The sequence below is a fragment of the Hemiscyllium ocellatum genome, chromosome 39 (genome assembly GCF_020745735.1).
Source record: "Hemiscyllium ocellatum isolate sHemOce1 chromosome 39, sHemOce1.pat.X.cur, whole genome shotgun sequence".
NCBI classification, from domain to species: domain Eukaryota; kingdom Metazoa; phylum Chordata; class Chondrichthyes; order Orectolobiformes; family Hemiscylliidae; genus Hemiscyllium; species Hemiscyllium ocellatum.
This window is the reverse complement of record NC_083439.1, coordinates 24,513,017-24,526,864: the sequence shown is the minus strand read 5'-3', so window position 1 is coordinate 24,526,864 and position 13,848 is coordinate 24,513,017. Positions and strand designations below refer to the sequence as shown.

At 40.0% G+C, this 13,848-nt stretch overlaps 1 protein-coding gene across 4 annotated transcripts in view; it reads left to right on the top strand.

Annotated features, from left to right (window-relative positions):
• Window positions 1–13,848, top strand: part of LOC132834396 (protein unc-13 homolog A-like) — a 575,505-nt gene that overhangs the window by 214,649 nt on the left and 347,008 nt on the right. The window lies entirely within an intron of this gene.

The window sequence follows — 13,848 nt, the reverse complement described above, 5'->3', positions numbered from 1 at the left end:
ACTGTGAAAGTGTTTCTGTCATCCCATGTTAATTGTGTGGAATGAACTACTTTTGTCAAAGAAGTAGGCGATAATTGTCACCCTGACTAACACTAACTCTTGATTATTTTCACTTGCATTCAAGACAATTTACAACGTTCAATTACAACACAAGGATTAATAGTTCATCTTTGCTATAAGTACTGCACTTAGACAAGGAAAGGGTCTCACTGATTTGTGCAGCACACACTCTATTGTAATTGGGTTTCAAATAATTAATGATTTGATGATTCTGGTAAAATGTTGTGAGCTCTACATCTCTTCTATTTTGTGTGGGAAATTGTACAAAACTTAACTGTTTAAAGATTTGGATACTCAGTACATTAGAACTTAAAATCCAGTTTTAATGCAAGTATTTTGATCTGTTTACAATTTGTAAGAATATATTTATTTCTTGTTCCATTCTTTGCTGAGATACAAAAGCACCATTAATCCCTCTGTTGATGTCTTGGGTCCAGTGACCTTCCTCAGAACCTCAGTTTTAAGGAAGGGCCACTGGACCTGAAACGTTAGCTCTGATTCCCCATCACAGATGCTGCCAGACTGGCTGAGCTTTTCCAGCAACTTCTGGTTTTTTTTGTTTCTGATTTACAGCATCTACAGTCCTTTTGGTTTTTATTAATCCCTGTGTATCTGTATTGGTAATGTCAGCCATTACTACAATGGGTACTTTGATGAGAAATCTAATACTGTGCACTCTTACTCACAGTATATCTAACTTTTCAAAATGCCCATCAGTTTCCTTGCAATATTAGGTAGAAAGAGACTGAATAAAGTATCTTCTTCCTAAAATAATTTATTTGTAAATTGACTTTGTACTTGAATAACATTTTGGCACTGCTCAAAGTTTCAGAGTAATAACTAACTGGTCTGAAAGCTTGAGGAATAGATGGTTTACAGACTAGACCTTACCATTCAGCCTGTGAATACAGTAATTTGTAGTGAATTTACATTCTTATCTTTACTACCATTTGCTTAACTGAATAGATGTCTTAAAAAATCCAATTTTATTTTCATAAAGATTTACATTTAATCAGGGATAAAGAGGACATAGCACAGTCGGACTTTATTTTTGACAAATACCCTTGTAAGTTGACTTCTTAACTCATGAATGGGCAAAGCTATTTTACCAAATCGTTATGCTACAATTCAGCAGGAGAATTGAGGGTTACAGGGAAAACACAGGAAAGTGGACTTGAGGAATGACTGATCTGTCATGGTCCTGTTGAATGATGGAGCAGGATTGAGGGGCTGAATGGCCTACTTCTGTCCCTATTCCTTATCATCCGAATGCACATGTCACTGCAGTTGTATTGTATGTAAAGGTGAATTTCTTTGTAATCTACAATCACACAGTTTTGGCAGCATAATGAGATTTCTATGAAGTTAAAGTTCAAATTATTTTTTGTTTTAATCATTCATAGGATGTGACTAGCTGGGCCAGCATTTATAGCCCATTGCTAGGAAGTTGCAGGCAGTGATCTCAGGGTTCCATTTCCATTCCATCCATGACTCATTTTTATTACTTTAACCATGTCTACCTAATTTAAATTTGTGATGCCTTTGCAACAGAAAAATATATTAGTTAGATTTGTTGTGTTAATCAAGTCTTTCTAAGCATTTATTGAAACAGGATGTATGTCAAATCCTATTGAAATGTTTATTCATTATCATAAACTGAAAATCAAGGCACATTAGCGTAATATTTTTCAGTGTTTGGTTGGAATGCATTATCTCACTTTCAACCACTGGCTGCTTAAGGCGATTTACTGGAAAATTTTAAGTGACCAACTTTTACTGTATTCTCTGATTGAATCAGTACAGTGGTGCACTCTAAGGTGGTGTAAGTTCTCTTCATTTTTATTTTCATGGTTACTTAACTGGTTTTTAAACAAAAAAGTGATGGTATTGTTTCCTCTTCAAATGTTTCTCACTCTTCTGTTGTAGATTAACTCATTCATCAGTCATGAGGTAAACATCTTTTCAATTTGTATTTGTACACTGACAGAGATATTACTTGAAATGCAATTGGTGATTGCTTCCAATAAATAGGAATAGATCATTTAGTGCCTCAGGTTGGTTCTTCAATTTTTTTTTAGATTAGACTTACAGTGTGGAAACAGGCCCTTCGGCCCAACAAGTCCACACCGACCCGCCGAAGCGAAACCCACCCATACCCCTACATTACCCCTTACCTAACACTACGGGCAATTTAGCATGGCCAATTCACCTGACCCGCACATCTTTGGACTGTGGGAGGAAACCGGAGCACCCGGAGGAAACCCACGCAGACACGGGGAGAATGTGCAAACTCCACACAGTCAGTCGCCTGAGTCGGGAATTGAACCCGGGTCTTCAGGCGCTGTGAGGCAGCAGTGCTAACCACTGTGCCACCGTGCCGCCCGTAACTTTTATCTAATTTTATTAGATCAAAGCTGATATGTACCTCAAATTTGGTCAGCTGTCTTTAATCCATGCATCGTAATAACCTTGCCTAACAAAAACCTCTTCCTTGAAATTTTTGGTTGTTCCAGTACTCATAATTTTGTAGAAGAAAAATTCCAGATTTCTACTATGAGCAATAAAAATGTCTTTCTTGGCTTCCCTTCTGAATAAAGCTATAATTTCTTGATTGTAACGTTTTAATTTAACAGCCTGTTACAAATTCCAGTTTCCTCCATAGTTATTTGAAGTTGACAATTTCTGGAAGGCTTGTTACTTATACTGGCCAGGTTTAGTACTGAACTTGCCACATAAGATAGCAAAGTATAGTCAGTCCTGCTGGATAGGTAATGCTGTTTTTATAGAATTGTTCAGTAGTGACGTTGCTTTAAATGAGTCCTTTGAAAAATATCAAACATTGTAAGTCAAAAGTTTCTGCTAATTCCTTATAATTGTACGGAGCACTGGTAATGCAAAGCAAAATGCTTCAATGTTGTTTTTATTATGTGCATATATATTTATTTCCCTTAGGATAAATACAAAACATCAATAGATTCCCCCCATTAAGAACTAGTGCCAATTTACAGTATTAACAATAATGCAACGCTATTTGCAATCTTCCTTTGAAAACTAAAGAAAGAATAGAGCTGAGCTGAACAAAATCATCATAACCTGGAAAGATAATGAAACCATCCCAGCTGATGTGCTATTTAAATACTTGATTATATTGCTTTAAAATAAAGCGCAAAGGAGGATGTCTCAAAAGTAAAGCATAAAATACAAGCTGAAAGCTGTGTAATGACAAAATAGCTTTATACTTGTATCTGTTACCTGCATCATTCTGGCTTTAGTTACTATTTTCAACATAAGGAACAAATGTGGAATTTTTTTTGGCCTCCAATATTTAAAGTGTATTTCATAATGAGAGAAGACGCAACACCACCTGTAAATTAAAGTGCTCAAGTTGTTTTTATTTCCAGGTCTGTACATTGTCATTTTATACTTCTTGTAACATTGTGGGAGCCACTACCTGAGCTAGTTATCTCACCAGAAGGTAGATTGTTGCTATCTAGTCCTTAGTGAAAGGTTTCAGGCTACCATTTATGGTGGAAGATAAAATTCTGCCTTTGTCACCCTGGAGCGTGCTCAGTGAGATTGAACACCTTCCGTACATGATTTTCCATCATTAAAGCTAATGTGACAGGAATGCAGTGGTAGCATTTTTGTTGCTTTTTGTATTGTTCATACTCCCCTCCCCCACCCACACACCTCCCCCCATGCCAGCCAGTTTCATTTATAACCAATTAACATCCTCCAGAATTAATGCAGACCAATTGTGAAACAGTTATTGGTATGTTTTTCCAGTCCTGGAAAATTACCGTTTGGCATGGAGTCTGGAGATGCAGTAGCAATCTTTTTCTCCTTCAGCAAGTGTTGTTGTTCTTGGAACTTCCTTGATACCTGCAGGGGTTTGTCTAAAATAACCAGCAACCTCACAATCCTAATGCAGTACAATAGTTGCATCTCTTTCAAACCTTTTCTTGTGTTGTGTTGTACCTACAGAATGTACATGTGACTATTTCTAATTCTTTCCTGCATTTAAATTAACCATTGTCTTTGGAGACATAAAGAATAAATCCAGTGGATTATGCTGTGCCATTTTTCAGTTCTGCAGGTTTCTTTCACTGCGTTAGAGGACATTTTCTTCTCCTGAATATTTTAATTGTCTCATAATGAGGCTGATCCTTAGGCTAAATCTCAGCATTTTCTTTATATCCTGTGAGAAATTTAGGAATGGATTATACAAGTGGACTGCAAAATGTGGCTATTTTGAAACGTGCTTCAGGAATATCTTCTGAAATGTAGCCTCAAGTACAGGCTTCTTTTTTTTTATCTCTCAGTGCAACTGGAAAAATGAGAAAAATTAGAAGGTCACATTTAATGTTCACTTGTTTGCAGAGGTAAAAGTGTCATTCCAAGTTAATTTTTAGAAATATAAACATATGAACAGAAGTAGGCCATTCAGACTCTGAAACAGGCTCCAACATTAAGTTAGATTTTGGCTGATTTGCATCTTATCTCTCCATCTTTAGTTCCATAATAATTGCCTTTTATTCAACAAAAGTCTGTACGGACTCCCCCCACCCCAAAGTTTTTTTGGGCAGAAATATCACATGGAGATCTGGGCACCAACCACTGGCAGCCAGTGATTGGTGTAGCTGCTGGCATCAGTCCTCTTAAATGGGTTTGGTTATTACCAGTGGTAGGGGATGACCTATTAAAAGTCTTAACAAGAAGAGTTACTTCTCTTGCATAGCATAGTATTGCTTATTGCATTATAACAATAAGTACAATGAATTAGGTTAGGCATAATTATCACTGTCAGGTGCCAAGATGTCACACCTGTCTCCATTGGGACCGCGAAAGAAGAATCCTATCAGACCCGAAATATTAACTCTGTTTCTCTGTCTGCAGATGCTGTCACTGTTGCTGAGTTTTTCCAGCACTTCCTGTTTTTGAAATCATCTACTTGTTGCTCCTTGAGTGGTTGGTTGACACACCAGTTTGTTTCTGAATCAAGTTTTCTCTTGAAACTTGTCAAACTCCTTCAAGTACCAACAGATTGGTGAGAGCATGGCACACATGCAGGTTCTGAAGTGAGGAGTATTTACGGTGAACCAAATATACATTTGCAGATCTTGTAAACAGTTTGCGTTATAATTTTACTTTTAACATACCTTTTTCTTGGGAGTTGTTCCACCAGCAATATGTTGTCTCAACTTTGTAGGCTGTAAATTCTGCTTCTTCAGCCATGGTATCTGACTGGACAGGATAGTGATACTCATTCAAGTTTAAAATTAGCAAGATGTCCATTGACATTAATAAGCTCAGTGAAACAGGAGGTAGTTAAACCACTGATTTTGTTTGAATAATTTTCACTATTGATCTGTGTATATGAGTAAGTGTTTGACCTTCTGCTGCTCTGAAATAGTGTCCTACTTCTACACATTTTCTGGAAGTGATCTATAGTCTTACCGATGTAACATTCTTTTGTCATGGCTGGGCATTACTTGTGCCCATGAGGCTTTGTTGTTCTACGGCACTGATGGTGACTTTTGTTGTCTGCTGTTTGGCTTACTGTCAGTGATGGTTTGTCACTGCCCCTTTAGATTGTGTGTAGGTTTATAAAATGAAAAAAGGTTTTGTTGCTCCCTTGAAATTGTGTTCTTTTCCTCTTGGGTTCTGGCTGAGAGACTCTGGTTTCTGCTTCGACCTCAGTTTGAATAGTTTTATCCAAAGTGAAATATTTCTTGTTGTGTAATAAATCTGACAAAGCTTCATCAATAATTCAGTCAACAATTCTGTCTTTTATGAATTTTGCTTTCAAAACACCACAGTCATAGTTTTTCCACCCATCTATTGAGACAATTAATGAAATTATCTATCCATGCCCCTTGAAGCTGAACACTTCTGAAAATCTTTCACATTCAAAAAATTTACTTGTTCTCAGATTGAAGATATTATTAAAGACTTTTAAACGTTTTATAAGTTTTCTTGCCTTCTTTGATGTTTTGCCAATTTATAAGGTCAACGTATATAATTAGACATAGCCACATTTATCAGGAGCTTGGTTTGTCACATCTTGTCTATTGGGACCTTCTGTAAGGCTGACTGACTGATTCTCCATCCATCATGAACTAATATAATCCCATCATTAACACTTTCAGAATCATTCCCTTATACAACAGATTTCCGCTCCCCATTGTATCAAGAAGTCCTTATTGACATCACCTTTCAACAGCTGAAAATGTGTTGCTGGAAAAGCGCAGCAGGTCAGGCAGCATCCAAGGAGCAGGAGAATCGACATTTCAGGCATGAGCCCCTCTTCACCTTTCAACAGCCTAGCTACAATCGTAAGGTTATCCTCCCTTGCTGTGGACTCTCCCAGTGGTAGAATTAATTTACCTTGATTTACTCTATCTGCTTTGTATCTGATAAATAGCACTTAATGTTCTATACTCAAAGGAATACAAACTGAGTCCATGAAGTTTATCCTGATAAATTTGTCACTGTTAGCGCCAGTCTCATTTGGTGAATCTTTGTGGCACTTCACTCTAAGAACAATATATCCGTCGAGATCAGAATGCATTCCTCAAAATGAGATTTAACTAGAGATTTATATAACTGTGACATGTATATTCCCTTTGTGTTATATCGAATAAAGGCCAAGATTTCATGTGTCTTTTAAATTACTTTTTGTACCTGTCCACTTGGTTTTTTACAGATTGTTGTACTAGAACTCTTAAATCTCTTTGCTTTTTGCCAAGTCGAGAATAATCTATCTTTCTTTAGATCACAGAGGATGACTGCAGACTTCTCCACATTGAACTCCATCTATAAGAGCATTTTACAGTATCAATATCTCTTGTAACTTTCTATTTCCTTACGCACAATTGCTGAATCACTTAACAAAGCTTGTCTGCAAACTTGGATATGTGTTTTTCTGTTACTTCATCTAAATCACGTATGAAGACAGGGACAAGCTTATTCCCCAGAGCAAAGCACACATTATTGCTGCCAATTTGAGTCCATAGCAATTATTCCTACTCAATAACCTTCCTCCTGACAACCTCCATGCCTACATGTATACATTGCTTCCAATTCCAAGTGCCAATTTTTGTAAACTGTGTTTTTACCCTCTTTTGAAAATAATATAATTATTAAAATCAACTTCTATGGACATGTTGTGAAACATTGGCAGGGCAGGTGGGATTTGAACCCTGGACTTTGACCCAGAGATAGTGACACTGCCACTGTGCCACAAGATCCTGTTAAAGCATTTTTTAACTTGTCAGCTTTCAGAAGATGCTTTTCCACTGAGAAACTGAGAGTGTCTAAATAAATGAACTGATTCAAAGCAAGAGAGATAGAGAAAAGAGTCATACTAAAGCATCATACCAGACTCGAAACCTGAGCTCTGTATCGTTCTCCACATATGCTGCCAGACCTGCTGATTTTCTCCAGTGTACTCTTATGTCTGTTTCAGATTTTCAGCATCGGTAGAATTGTACTTTGAGTGAAATGATTGCTGGAACTTATAGAGTTAATGGCAGGCCTGACTTAATCAGTCTTCAGATTATAAAGGATTTTTAAAATCAGTCTGACTGATGTGTGATGACACACTTCCATGGCAGATAGATCTCGAACAGCATTTCCTTCTTTTCAGTCTCTGAGGTCCTTGCGCAATAGAAACAGAAATGGAAGCCATGTTGTAGTGGTTCTGTTCGCCGAGCTGGAAGTTTTTGTTGCAAACGTTTCGTCCCCTGGCTAGGAGACATCATCAGTGCTCTGGAGCCTCCTGCGAAGCGCTTCTTTGATGTTTCTTCCGGCATTTATAGTGGTCTGCCCTTGCCGCTTCCGGTTGTCAGTTTCAGCTGTCCGCTGTAGTGGTTGGTATATTGGGTCCAGGTCGATGTGTCTGTTGATGGAGTTTGTGGATGAATGCCATGCCGCTAGGAATTCCCTGGCTGTTCTCTGTCTGGCTTGCCCTATGATAGTAGTGTTTTCCCAGTCGAATTCATGTTGCTTGTTGTCTGAGTGTGTGGCTACTAGGGATAGCTGGTTGTGTCGTTTCGTGGCTAGTTGGTGTTCATGTATGCGGATTGTTAGCTATCTTCCTGTTTGTCCTATATAGTGTTTTGTGCAGTCCTTGCATGGTATTTTATAAACTACATTAGTTTTGCTCATGTTGGGTATTGGCTCCTTTGTTCTAGTAAGTTGTTGTCTGAGCGTGGCTGTTGGTTTGTGTGCCGTTATGAGTCCTAGGGGTCGCAGTAGTCTGGCTGTCAGTTCTGAAACGCTCCTGATGTATGGTAGTGTGGCTAGTCCTTTTGGTTGTGGCATGTCCTCGTTCCGTGGTCTATCTCTTAGGCATCTGTTGATAAAGTTGCGCGGGTATCCGTTTTTGGCGAATACCTTGTATAGATGTTCCTCTTCCTCTTTTTGCAGTTCTGGTGTACTGCAGTGTGTTGTAGCTCTTTTGAATAGTGTCCTGATGCAGCTTCGTTTGTGTGTGTTGGGGTGGTTACTTTCATAGTTTAGGACTTGGTCTGTGTGTGTTGTCTTCCTGTGTACCCTTGTGGTGAATTCTCCGTTCGGTGTTCTCTGTACTATCACGTCTAGGAATGGGAGTTGGCTATCCTTTTCTACTTCTCTCGTGAATCGGATGCCTGTGAGTGTGGCGTTGATGATCCGGTGTGTTATTTCTATTTCCGTGTTTTTGATGGTTTCGAAAGTGTCATCGACATATCTGACCCAGAGTTTGGGTTGAATTTGTGGTAGGGGTATTTGTTCTAACCTTTGCATAACTGCCTCTGCTATGAGTCCCGAGATTGGTGATCCCATGGGATCCAATGAATCCCATGGGATCACCAATCTCGGGACTCATAGCAGAGGCAGTTATGCAAAGGTTAGAACAAACACCCCTACCACAAATTCAACCCAAACTCTGGGTCAGATATGTCGATGACACTTTCGTAATCATCAAAAACACGGAAATAGAAATAACACACCGGATCATCAACGCCACACTCACAGGCATCCGATTCACGAGAGAAGTAGAAAAGGATAGCCAACTCCCATTCCTAGACGTGATAGTACAGAGAACACCGAACGGAGAATTCACCACAAGGGTACACAGGAAGACAACACACACAGACCAAGTCCTAAACTATGAAAGTAACCACTCCAACACACACAAACGAAGCTGCATCAGGACACTATTCAAAAGAGCTACAACACACTGCAGTACACCAGAACTGCAAAAAGAGGAAGAGGAACACCTATACAAGGTATTCGCCAAAAACGGATACCCGCGCAACTTTATCAACAGATGCCTAAGAGATAGACCACGGAACGAGGACATGCCACAACCAAAAGGACTAGCCACACTACCATACATCAGGAGCGTTTCAGAACTGACAGCCAGACTACTGCGACCCCTAGGACTCATAACGGCACACAAACCAACAGCCACGCTCAGACAACAACTTACTAGAACAAAGGAGCCAATACCCAACATGAGCAAAACTAATGTAGTTTATAAAATACCATGCAAGGACTGCACAAAACACTATATAGGACAAACAGGAAGATAGCTAACAATCCGCATACATGAACACCAACTAGCCACGAAACGACACAACCAGCTATCCCTAGTAGCCACACACTCAGACAACAAGCAACATGAATTCGACTGGGAAAACACTACTATCATAGGGCAAGCCAGACAGAGAACAGCCAGGGAATTCCTAGCGGCATGGCATTCATCCACAAACTCCATCAACAGACACATCGACCTGGACCCAATATACCAACCACTACAGCGGACAGCTGAAACTGACAACCGGAAGCGGCAAGGGCAGACCACTATAAATGCCGGAAGAAACATCAAAGAAGCGCTTCGCAGGAGGCTCCAGAGCACTGATGATGTCTCCTAGCCAGGGGATGAAACGTTTGCAACAGCTCGGCGAACAGAACCAGTACAACAAGCACCCGAGCTACAATTTTTCGCACAAACTTTGAATGGAAGCCATGTATCAACACACTGGTAGGTGTGCATGAAGTTTCCCAGCAACAGCACAGAGGGAACGTTGATCTTGAACCTGGACTGTCATATTCACTGTCACATTGGCACTTACTAATAATCATTAATCATTCATCACCCTAATATTAAGCAGAAACAAAAATTCATGGTCTTGAGCCTCATGACAGGACTTGAGCACAGAATCAAGAATGCAGCTCATTTGTAATACTGAAGGAGTACTGCATTGCTTTTGTCAAGTACATTTTGGTATTTTGGAGGATATTATTTTTGTTCAGATAGTATCAAGTAAAGAGCAGTCCTGGCCAACATGCTCTGTTTAATCAATGTTGTTGAACTTATTATTCAAAGTACTTTTAGACCTGTCAGCCACTGCACCATGCAGAAATGCCAATAATTATTATGAGGCAACCAATTGAAAGATAAGATGCCTAATATTAAAAAAAAAGAGATTTGATTGACTCTGCTGTAGCTGTAGTTGTGAAAAAAACAAACTGAATATTTTTTCTTTCCTTTGTCCTTGGGATATGGACAATGACAGTAAGGCTGCGTCTGTTGGCTGTTGCTTGATATAACTGTGATTCAATGACAAATAGGGCCAAGAACTGCATGTAAACCATACTGGATCGAACGGGATGGGCGACTGGCTGTAATCCATGAAATGAGTGAGGTTGGCTTTTAGGGAAGTCAGATAGTTTAAACACTTTGGAACGAGTCCACGAGTGACTGAACTTATAAGGTTAAATTTTAGGTGTTGCTATGGGACGACTTGAAAGTACTAATTTTAGACAGCTGTATTTGTATCTTGAGATTTTCAGGATGTGATTAAGTAAGAGTGAATCCTTGCCTGAACTCTTTCTTTCTGAGCATCTGTGTATGAACTTATAGGCAGGTACTTGTCCTCCCTGTTTAAACTGTAGAGAGGATATTTTAACTACTAAGACTATTATTTCTTTCGAGCTCGTCTGTCTTTTCTTTTTATTGCCTTTTAACTTATCTTCTCACTTGGTAGCATAAAACTCAAATACACAAGAACGTAACTAAGTGCAAAGATGAGCAATTCAGCTGCTCAAGGCTGCTTCGCCATTTGATGCAATCAGTCCTCAACTCCTCTTCCCTGCCTCTCCCCATCGCCCTTCAACCCATTACTAATTAAAATATGTCTACCTTTTCCTTAAACTTACTCAACATCTCTCCATCCACCACACTCTGGGGGAGCGAATTCCACAGATTCATGGCTCTGAGAGAGAAGTAATTTCTCCTCATCTCTGTTTAAATCTGCTATTCCTTATTCTAAAACTATGACCTCTTGTTCTAGATTGCTCCACGTGTGGAGACATCCTCTATGTATTTACTTTTTCCATCCCCTTTATTAGATTACATACCTCAATGAGATTATTTATTTTACTATTAATTTTGATTAAATACATGGCAGCTTCAGATTCCTGTGTGCCATGGATCAACAATAAAAGGATAGCGAGGCTGATCTGGTTCCTGTGACTGCCTTGTCAAACTCTATGTCTCCATAAGTCAAAGCTATAGCCTAGTCTTTGTCTGGTACATGATCATACCTCTTTGCCAACCACCTGCTTGACTAAATGCCACCCAGCACCAAACTCCCCTCAGGAGAAGGCATTAAATCCTGCCTTTTGAAATCTTGAACCACTGCGCTGAGCTATGGCTAGAACTGGAGAAACTAAGCGGGCAAGAACCTTGAGTCCAAAACTAAAACCTGACTGAAGGGCCCCATTAACCTGGTCACTAACATCTGACTGAAGCGCTTCATTAAATCGGTCACTAACACCTGACTGAAGGGCCCCATTAAACTGTTCACTAACACCTGACTGAAGGCCCCCATTAACCTGGTCACTAACATCTGACTGAAGGGCTTCATTAAACTGGTGACTAACACGTGACTGAAGGGCCCCGTTAAACTGTTCGCTAACACGTGACTGAAGGGCCCCATTAAACTGTTCGCTAACACTTGAATGAAGGGCCCATTAAACTGGTCACTAACATCTGACTGAAGCGCTTCATTAAATCGGTCACTAACACCTGACTGAAGGGCCCATTAAACTGTTCACGAACACCTGACTGAAGGGCCCCCATTAAACTGGTGACTAATGCCTCACTGAAAGGCCGCATTAAACTGGTCACTAACACCTGATTTAAGGGCCCCCATTAAACTGGTCACTAACACCTGACTGAAGGGCTTCAGTCTGTCACAGCAGATACTCATCCAGTTGCGGTAAAGGGAACCTGTTCAGTGAGAAGCCTGAAAAGTAAATGCTGTCACTGTTGCTTGAGACTGTGGGATATAGGTAAAGTAGTGTTACTTCTGCAATTATAATTTCTTATGCAAGGTAAATGAACTCACACCAGTGTGTAATTGTTTCAACCAAGAGCTGAGTCAACTAGAATGAAAACTATGTGGAGGAAATACATAATTGTTTTTGTATTAGCTAAAATTGTATGCAAGAATGAAACATGACTGCAAAATAATGGTGGATTTTACTGACAAATAGATAAGGGGCTGTGAGGATGTAGGTTAAGCCAGAATAGCTTGTACAAACAATAGGTATAAACATCTGTTTCCCACTTTTGCAAAAACACAGGAACAAACCCCAATTAAAAGGTCTTAGGGATCAGTATGGTTGGCGAAAGCACAGATGGAGGGAGTAGATAAAGGTGAAGAAAGGATGTACCTAACAAGGAGTCACAGCGGGATGTGGTCAAACAGCCTTGAGAGGCCAGAAATAAGCATTTTGTCACAGACAAGGCCGGATAAGGCAAGAGATAAACAGGAGTAATGGGTGCCGGTCTTAGAGAAGGGGAAGATGTAAACAGGGGAGGAGCAATGGGATAAAAAAAGGAACCAAATTACATAAATATCATGTATTCGTGAATTCAGGGTGTGTTTGTCCCTGCCCTGTAGACAGTGGACATCACACTCACTTGCAAGGGTGAAATAAATGATACTACTGATTCAGATCTTGTCTCGGACTGAAATTATTGAAGTGAGTGAGCTTTGTTTCTCACAAGACCCTGTCCTAAAGGTGTTAGGATTGTTGTTCCTCATTCCAAGGAACTCAGTGAGCAATTAAGGAAGCTATCTTCAGAAAGCAACACTCCTGTCCGTTCCTTTGTAATCCCACCCTGGGACATCCATCCTGCCATCACTCACCAATGGTCTGGGCTCTTTGCTGAGCCTGGGCTGAATGTGGATGCATTACCGGTTGTCGCCACCACTCCTTTGGTGATGCTGCTGAGCAATGCACCGCGTTCAGCCATAGATTGGCTAGCAGCTTCTAGGAGTCTGACTTCTGCCCTCAGGGGGCTAGGTCCTGTGAGAAGGACAGCTGCTGTCCATTGTATGGGCGATGCTTTGTTTGGCAGGCCTTGAAGGTAATAAAGGCAGTGTATGTGCAGGTTTTGCCAGCTCTTAAACAACTAGAGACACTTCTGTGCCTCCACTAAAAACCGCTCAAAGAGACTGAACACGAGTTGAACTAATTGAAGATGCTTCCCACCTTCAGTAATTTGTGACACTCAAATAGTTTAACTTGCCATCTATTTAAGTGTTGACCGTGCACCTCTTGATGGAATGTGAAATGAACTCTGCAACTTCACATGATATTTGGTTATTTTTAATGTTGTTGCCTGTGTAAAACTCTGCCTGATGGCTGAGCGGCTAGTTTGACCCGAGAGTCATGTGGTCTCACTCCACAGAACAAATCATTTCTTCCTGCTCTTTAATTCTTATC